At 38.8% G+C, this 9,178-nt stretch overlaps 1 non-coding gene across 1 annotated transcript; it reads left to right on the plus strand.

The window, feature by feature from the left end:
* Positions 1-8,566: 8,566 nt before the first annotated feature.
* On the plus strand, positions 8,567-8,638 carry TRNAR-UCU (transfer RNA arginine (anticodon UCU)). The gene has a single exon. It is a non-coding gene; the product is annotated as a tRNA-Arg (tRNA).
* Positions 8,639-9,178: the final 540 nt, after the last annotated feature.

Here is a 9,178-nt window from a genome sequence, read left to right on the forward strand (position 1 = left end):
CCATAGTTCTATTGGAAAAATTCCTTTTGATCTAAGTGGAAGGATACAGGATTTTTTACTAGAAATTGCGCTCGCTATAAAAAAAAAGTTTTAATTTGGGTTTTCCCGCAACTAAAGAAAAAGAAAATGGAAGAATTCTTCTTATTGCATAATAAAATAAAGAAACCTTAGAATTCCGTTTGCATAAGATACGCTACACCATACTATCGAAATCAAAAATAGGGTATGAGACAATTAATAACTTTGAAAACACGAAATAGTTGATAACATAAGTTGTTGTTCAGAAATAGCAAAGTGGAATGAAATCCAGTCTTAGTCAAATATTTCATATCTCTTCGTGTCCAAGCAGAAGGAAAAGGATACAATTTGAGCTGAGCGGAAAATCCATATCTCTATCTCTCTTATCCATTTAAAGCATATGGATTTAGAGTAGAGCATATGGATCAATCTATTTATAATTATAAGAATCGAATGTGTTTGTTTTTATGTTATTTTGTGAAGGAATGAAAACAATTCTATATAGAATGGGTTGGGAATTATGCCTAGATCCCGTGTAAATGGAAATTTCATTGATAAGACCTCCTCAATTGTAGCCAATATTTTATTGCGAATAATTCCGACAACCTCAGGAGAAAAAAAGGCATTTACTTATTATAGAGATGGTGCGATTTGACTCTTTTTTTTTGCTTTTTTTTAGCCCTACCTATACCTCAGTCTTACGAAAAAGAGAGGGGGTTGGCATAGAGAGAACCAAATTTGTAAAGCAAACAAACCCACGCTTCGGGAAGGTGAGGCGAACTAACAATTCCTTCCGTCGTGTATCCTCGATTGATGCGGCTTCAGATACTTCAATTGTAGATTTGAGTATTGAGCGAAAGGTTACACCTACAGGATATGGTATGGTATGGATTACAGGCCAATCCTACTCTATTAGTATCCGTAGGCAGCATAGGGGAGAAAAGCACTACACCTAGAAATAGGAATCAACAAGAGAAAAACTTTGTTAGAAATTACCCCTTTCCTGATCGGTATCAGGGCTGGGAAGAATGGTTGGGATAACAAACAACCATCAGGTTTGTACTTTGGATACCCCTATAACCATCAAAGATCGTTGAAGTAGCTAATTCCTCTAAATAGGAGGCGTTGAGAACAAAGAAATTATTGGAGCTATCGTTTTCCTCTAGCATTAATAGAATTCATTGGTGTTAAGAAAAACCTCTTGTGGGAAGGTTGGCTAGAGATTTCTTGGAAAAATACCAGCCCCTTTCGGTTCATAATGAGACGGGACTAATTCTATTTTGATTCTATAGATTATTTCGCTTAGTACTATTATGTACAGAAGGGAGGAGCCGTATGAGATGAAAACCTCATGTACGGTTTTGGAACGGAGATTTTTTGAATAGAATGAACGACCGTAACGGATGTTGGCTCAATCCGAAGGAAATTATGCGGAAGCTTTGCAAAATTATTATGAAGCTACGCGACTAGAAATCGATCCCTATGATCGAAGTTATATACTCTATAACATAGGCCTTATACACACAAGCAATGGAGAGCATACAAAGGCTTTGGAATATTATTTCCGGGCACTAGAACGAAACCCCTTCTTACCGCAAGCTTTTAATAATATGGCCGTGATCTGTCATTACGTGCGACTATCTCCACTATAGAAAGAAAAAAAAAAAGAGAGGATCAAATTTTCTAGTAAATACTAGAAAAAAGGGCTTTCTACATAGGGATCGTAAAAACAACGATTTTTCCCTATCAGCTGTAGGAAGGAAGGACACTTCACGAGAATCAAAAAACGAAGAAAGTATGGCCTATACTACTACTCTATGGATAAAGTTTCTCAAATTGATAGAGAAAGCACCGTAAAGATCAATTAGTGAGCGACTGGGTCGATACAACTAAAAAAAACTGCTTACTTATCCCATGATATGGGGCAAAATTTAGGAATCCGCTTATGTAATAGAGCCGATCCACTAAGGGATTAAGCAGCGGTGTAGTATCAGATCCCAAAGATAGTAAGTTCTTTTTTCTTTCTTATGGAAAAAAGTCTTTTTCAAGGATTCTATAGAGATTTCATATATGAAAACGGGATAGTTACCTTTCAGAAAATTTGAACGAAGGCTCTATATCTATCTATGCTTCATTCTTCTGAAGGTGGGAAAAAAGATCAAACTGATTATTGATAAAAATTAGGGTTTGAAACTTAGGTAATTAATTTCTTCTGCTTAACCCAAGAACAAATTGGATCGATTTTTGATAAATCGAATTCAGTTAAGATAGGGGAAATTCAGATAGCAATTTCTGAGCCGTATGAGGTAGGAAACTCTCAAGTACGGTTCTAAGGGAAGGAACTTCCTATTCCGACCGAGGAGAACAGGCCATTCTACAGGGTGATTCGGAAATTGCGGAAGCTTGGTTTGATCAAGCTGCTGAATATTGGAAACAAGCTATAGCGCTTACTCCGGGAAATTATATTGAAGCACAGAACTGGTTGAAGATTACGAAGCGCTTTGAATTTGAATAAGACCATGCTCCTTCTTTTTCATAAAATGGGTGGTTTGGTTGTTGATCCATTAATCAAATAAATTAGGTCGTAAGATCGAATCAAGAATTTCATTATATCCATTTCTTATACCTTCTATTTTATATGATATTTCATAAGAATAAACCATAGGGATAGGGTCTAGAATAGAAGTAATAAACTGAATAAAAAGAGGGGGCAATCTAAATATTGCTAATATATTAGGACCATCTTATTAATAATTCTAATGAGTTATCTTGGAATTTAGAATCAAATAAAAAACCCTATATTATGCTCAAGGAAAGTAGATATAGATAGGAGCTTATGCCCTCAAAAAAAAATACACTAGTTTCTTAAATTAAAAATAAAAAAGATTTTTTTCTTACGTCGAGAAATATTTGTTTTTCAAGATAAACAATGTCCGTTAGGCACCTAATCTTTATGTCATAATAGACCCGAACACTTGCCTCGGATTGACTTCAATATATAATTGCTCCAGTGAATAACTAAAAAAAAATAGAAGGATGGTAGATAGTAAAGAAAAGAACTAATCACAATATCTATCTTTCAAAATCTATCTTTCAAAATCTATCTTTCAAAATATATATCTTTCAAAGATTCACTAAAAAGACAGTTGGCGGGTCTCTTTGTATGTCTTGTCCGGAAAGAGGAGGACTTAATGATTATTCGTTCGCCGGAACCAGAAGTAAAAATTGTTGTGGATAGGGATCCTGTAAAAACATCTTTTGAGGAATGGGCCAGACCCGGCCATTTCTCAAGAACACTAGCTAAGGGCCCTGATACTACCACTTGGATCTGGAACCTACATGCTGATGCTCACGATTTCGATAGTCATACTGGTGATTTGGAGGAGATTTCTCGAAAAGTCTTTAGTGCTCATTTCGGGCAACTTTCCATTATCTTTCTTTGGTTGAGTGGCATGTACTTTCATGGCGCCCGTTTTTCCAATTATGAAGCATGGCTAAGTGATCCTACTCACATTGGACCCAGTGCTCAGGTAGTTTGGCCTATAGTAGGGCAAGAAATATTGAATGGTGATGTAGGCGGGGGTTTCCGAGGAATCCAAATAACCTCTGGTTTTTTTCAGCTTTGGCGAGCATCTGGAATAACTAGTGAATTACAACTCTATTGTACTGCAATTGGTGCATTGATTTTTGCAGCGTTAATGCTTTTTGCTGGTTGGTTCCATTATCACAAAGCCGCTCCCAAATTGGCCTGGTTCCAAGATGTAGAATCCATGTTGAATCACCACTTAGCGGGATTATTAGGACTTGGGTCTCTTTCTTGGGCGGGGCACCAAATTCATGTATCTTTACCAATTAACCAATTTCTTGACGCTGGGGTGGATCCTAAAGAGATACCACTTCCTCATGAATTTATCTTGAATCGGGACCTTTTGGCTCAACTTTATCCTAGTTTTGCCGAAGGAGCAACCCCTTTTTTCACTTTAAATTGGTCCAAATACGCAGAATTTCTGACTTTTCGCGGAGGACTAGATCCAGTAACCGGTGGTCTCTGGCTGACCGATATTGCGCACCATCATTTAGCTATTGCTATTCTTTTCCTAATCGCAGGTCATATGTATAGGACCAATTGGGGTATTGGCCATGGACTTAAAGATATTTTGGAGGCTCACAAGGGCCCATTTACAGGACAAGGCCATAAGGGTCTTTAAAGGGCCCATTTACAGGACAAGGCCATAAGGGTCTTTATGAATCTTAACAACGTCATGGCATGCTCAATTATCTCTTAACCTAGCTATGCTAGGCTCTACAACCATTGTTGTAGCTCATCATATGTATTCTATGCCTCCCTATCCATACCTAGCTACTGACTATGGTACACAACTTTCCTTGTTCACACACCACATGTGGATTGGCGGATTTCTAATAGTCGGTGCTGCTGCACATGCAGCAATTTTTATGGTAAGAGACTATGATCCAACTACTCGATACAACGATCTATTAGATCGCGTCCTTAGACACCGCGATGCAATCATATCCCACCTTAACTGGGTATGTATATTTCTAGGTTTTCACAGTTTTGGCTTGTACATTCATAATGATACCATGAGTGCTTTAGGCCGTCCACAAGATATGTTTTCGGATACTGCCATACAATTACAACCTATCTTTGCTCAATGGGTACAAAATATCCATGCTACTGCGCCTGGCGTAACAGCTCCTGGTGCAACAACAAGTACTAGCTTAACGTGGGGAGGCGGCGAGTTAGTAGCAGTAGGTGGCAAAGTGGCTTTGTTACCTATTCCATTAGGAACCGCAGATTTTTTAGTCCATCACATTCATGCATTTACCATACATGTGACTGTATAATACTTTTGAAAGGTGTTTTATTTGCTCGGAGTTCCCGTTTTGATACCCGATAAAGCAAATCTAGGTTTTCGCTTTCCTTGCGATGGGCCTGGCCGAGGGGGAACATGTCAAGTATCCGCCTGGGATCATGTTTTTCTAGGTTTATTCTGATGTACAATGCAATTTCGGTAGTCATTTTCCATTTCAGTTGGAAAATGCAGTCGGATGTTTGGGGTACTATAAGTGATCAAGGGGTGGTAACTCATATTACAGGGGGAAACTTTGCACAGAGTTCCATTACGATTAATGGGTGGCTTCGAGATTTCTTGTGGGCACAGGCATCGCAAGTCATTCAGTCTTATGGTTCTTCATTATCTGCATATGGTCTTTTTTTCTTAGGTGCTCATTTTGTCTGGGCCTTCAGTTTAATGTTTTTATTCAGCGGCCGTGGTTATTGGCAAGAACTCATTGAATCTATCGTTTGGGCTCATAACAAATTAAAAGTTGCTCCTGCTACTCAGCCTAGAGCCTTGAGCATTATACAAGGACGCGCTGTAGGAGTAACCCATTACCTTCTGGGTGGAATTGCCACGACATGGGCATTCTTCTTAGCGAGAATTATTGCAGTAGGATAGTGGCTAGGAGGATTTGAAAGGCATTATGGAATTAAGATTTCCCAGGTTTAGCCAAGGCTTAGCTCAGGACCCCACTACTCGTCGTATTTGGTTTGGTATTGCTACCGCACATGATTTCGAAAGTCATGATGATATTACTGAAGAACGTCTTTATCAGAACATTTTTGCTTCTCACTTTGGCAATTAGCAATAATCTTTCTATGGACGTCCGGAAATCTGTTTCATGTAGCTTGGCAAGGAATTTTGAATCATGGATACAGGATCCTTTACACGTAAGACCTATTGCTCATGCGATTTGGGATCCTCATTTTGGTCAACCCGCTGTGGAAGCCTTTACTCGAGGAGGTGCTGCTGGTCCAGTGAATATTGCTTATTCTGGAGTTTATCAGTGGTGGTATACAATAGGATTACGCACCAATGAGGATCTTTATACTGGAGCTCTTTTTCTATTATTTCTTTCTACGCTGTCCTTAATAGCGGGTTGGTTACATCTACAACCCAAATGGAAACCAAGCCTTTCGTGGTTCAAAACGCGGAATCTCGTCTCAATCATCATTTGTCAGGACTTTTCGGGGTAAGTTCTTTGGCTTGGACAGGACATTTAGTTCATGTTGCTATTCCCGCATCCAGGGGGGAGTACGTTCGATGGAATAATTTCTTAGATGTATTACCCTATCCCCAGGGGTTGGGACCCCTTTTGACGGGTCAATGGAATCTTTATGCCCAAAACCCTGATTCGAGTAATCATTTATTTGGTACCGCTCAAGGAGCGGGAACTGCCATTCTAACTCTTCTTGGGGGATTCCACCCACAAACGCAAAGTTTGTGGCTGACCGATATGGCTCACCATCATTTAGCTATTGCATTTATTTTTCTCATTGCCGGTCACATGTATCGAACTAACTTCGGAATTGGGCACAGTATTAAAGATCTTTTAGAAGCGCATACTCCTCCGGGGGGTCGATTAGGGCGTGGGCATAAGGGCCTTTATGACACAATCAACAATTCGATTCATTTTCAGTTAGGTCTTGCTCTAGCTTCTTTAGGGGTTATTACTTCCTTAGTAGCTCAACATATGTACTCTTTACCTCCTTATGCATTCATAGCACAAGACTTTACTACTCAAGCTGCTTTATATACTCATCACCAATATATTGCAGGGTTCATCATGACAGGGGCTTTTGCTCATGGAGCTATTTTTTTCATTAGGGATTACAATCCGAACAGAATGAGGATAATGTATTGGCAAGAATGTTAGACCATAAAGAAGCTATCATATCTCATTTAAGTTGGGCTAGCCTCTTTCTAGGATTCCATACCTTGGGCCTTTATGTTCATAACGACGTCATGCTTGCTTTTGGTACTCCAGAAAAGCAAATCTTGATCGAACCTATATTTGCCCAATGGATACAATCTGCTCATGGCAAGACGACATATGGGTTCGATATACTCTTATCTTCAACGAATGGCCCCGCTTTCAATGCGGGTCGAAGCCTATGGTTGCCCGGATGGTTGAATGCTGTTAATGAGAATAGTAATTCGCTTTTCTTAACAATAGGACCTGGGGATTTCTTGGTTCATCATGCTATTGCTCTAGGTTTGCATACAACTACATTGATTTTAGTAAAGGGCGCTTTAGATGCACGCGGTTCCAAATTAATGCCAGATAAAAAGGATTTTGGATATAGTTTTCCTTGTGACGGCCCAGGGCGCGGCGGTACTTGTGATATTTCTGCTTGGGACGCATTTTATTTGGCAGTTTTCTGGATGTTAAATACCATTGGGTGGGTTACTTTTTATTGGCATTGGAAACATATCACATTATGGCAGGGCAACGTTTCACAATTTAATGAATCCTCCACTTATTTGATGGGATGGTTAAGAGATTACCTATGGTTAAACTCTTCACAACTTATCAATGGATATAATCCTTTTGGGATGAATAGTTTATCGGTATGGGCGTGGATGTTCTTATTTGGACATCTTGTTTGGGCTACTTGGATTTATGTTCTTAATTTCCTGGCGGGGGTATTGGCAGGAATTAATTGAGACTTTAGCATGGGCTCATGAACGCACACCTTTAGCTAATTTAATTCGCTGGAGAGATAAGCCCGTGGCTCTTTCCATTGTGCAAGCAAGATTGGTTGGATTAGCTCACTTTTCCGTGGGTTATATATTCACTTATGCAGCTTTCTTGATTGCCTCAACATCAGGCAAGTTTGGTTAATTTAGTTTGTTTTTTTGTACTGTATCAGCACCTAGTTCATTACTCTTGATAGAGAGGGAGGATCTGCCTTTTTAGATTTCTTTTTCTATTTATTTTTTCCATCTAGGATTAGAACCGTATACTTGGTAATAATAGCAACGACACATTATGGCAAAAAAAAGTTTGATTCAGAGGGAGAAGAAGCGGCAGAAATTAGAACAGAAATATCATTTGATTCGTCAATCTTTAAAAAAAAAGATAAGAAGCAAAGTTTCTCCCTTGAGTTTGAGTGAAAAAACGAAAATGCGAGAAAAATTGCAATCCCTACCGCGTAATAGTGCACCTACACGCCTTCATCGACGTTGTTTTTTGACCGGAAGACCTAGAGCTAACTATCGACATTTTGGCTATCCGGACACGTACTTCGAGAAATGGTTTATGAGTGTTTGTTACCGGTGCAACAAGATCCAGTTGGTAAGGATAAAATACCCTTTCGTATTTGTATGGATTTCTGGAATTGATAATCATAGAGGAGCCCTCTTTACCATTCTGTATAAATGGACTATTCTATTTGTATAGATATTGGTAGAGGGGCGTATCCAACCCTCTTTTATCCACTAGTTACCCCTCTTTAGTTTAAGAGTATAGAGCAGTTTGGTAGCTCATAAGGCTCATAACCTTGGGGTTGCGGGTTCGATTCCCACTACCGGCTCCATACTCCTTCTTTATGATATATGCATGATATAATATATACATCATGCATTTGTATCTGGATTTTTTGATTTCCTAAAAGAGTTTTGGTCTAACAGTTTTTTCTCGGAAGAAGCAAAAAAATAAAGAAAGAATAAAATATGAAAGAAAAGCGTCCATTGTCTAATGGATAGGACAGAGGTCTTCTAAACCTTTGGTATAGGTTCAAATCCTATTGGACGCAATCTTATTTCTATCTATTCTTTAAATAACTATACTAAACTAAAAAACAAAGAAAACTTTTTTGCATGATTCAAATGAAAAAGCTTTCTCAACGATTCCTATTCTACTAACAAGAGTAGACATGCAAAATTTATTTGTTACTGAAGAGAAAACCGTTCCAGCTGTTCCTGAATAGCTTCCTTCAAAAGGATTTCCGCTTGCTCGGTGAATGTCTTGCTAGAAGATATAATTTCTTGGAATTGAGGTTAGTATCTTTTAGATGTTTACGTAACTCATCCAGAAATTTATTTACCTGTTCAATTTCTAACGAATCAAGATATCCTCTTGTTCCGGTATAAATAGTAGCTATCTGCTCTTCCACTGGGAGAGGATTTGCCTGGGATTGTTTAAGCAATTCCCTTAATCGTCGACCCCTTGCCAATTGATTCTGACTTGTTTTATCGAGAGCAGAGGCGAATTGTGCAAAGGCTTGTAACTCTGCGAATTGCGCTAGTTCCAATTTTGATTTGCCAGCTACTTGTTTCATGGCTTTAATTTGAGC

Source organism: Aegilops tauschii, unplaced genomic scaffold (genome assembly GCF_002575655.3).
Source record: "Aegilops tauschii subsp. strangulata cultivar AL8/78 unplaced genomic scaffold, Aet v6.0 ptg000190l_obj, whole genome shotgun sequence".
Lineage (NCBI taxonomy): Eukaryota > Viridiplantae > Streptophyta > Magnoliopsida > Poales > Poaceae > Aegilops > Aegilops tauschii.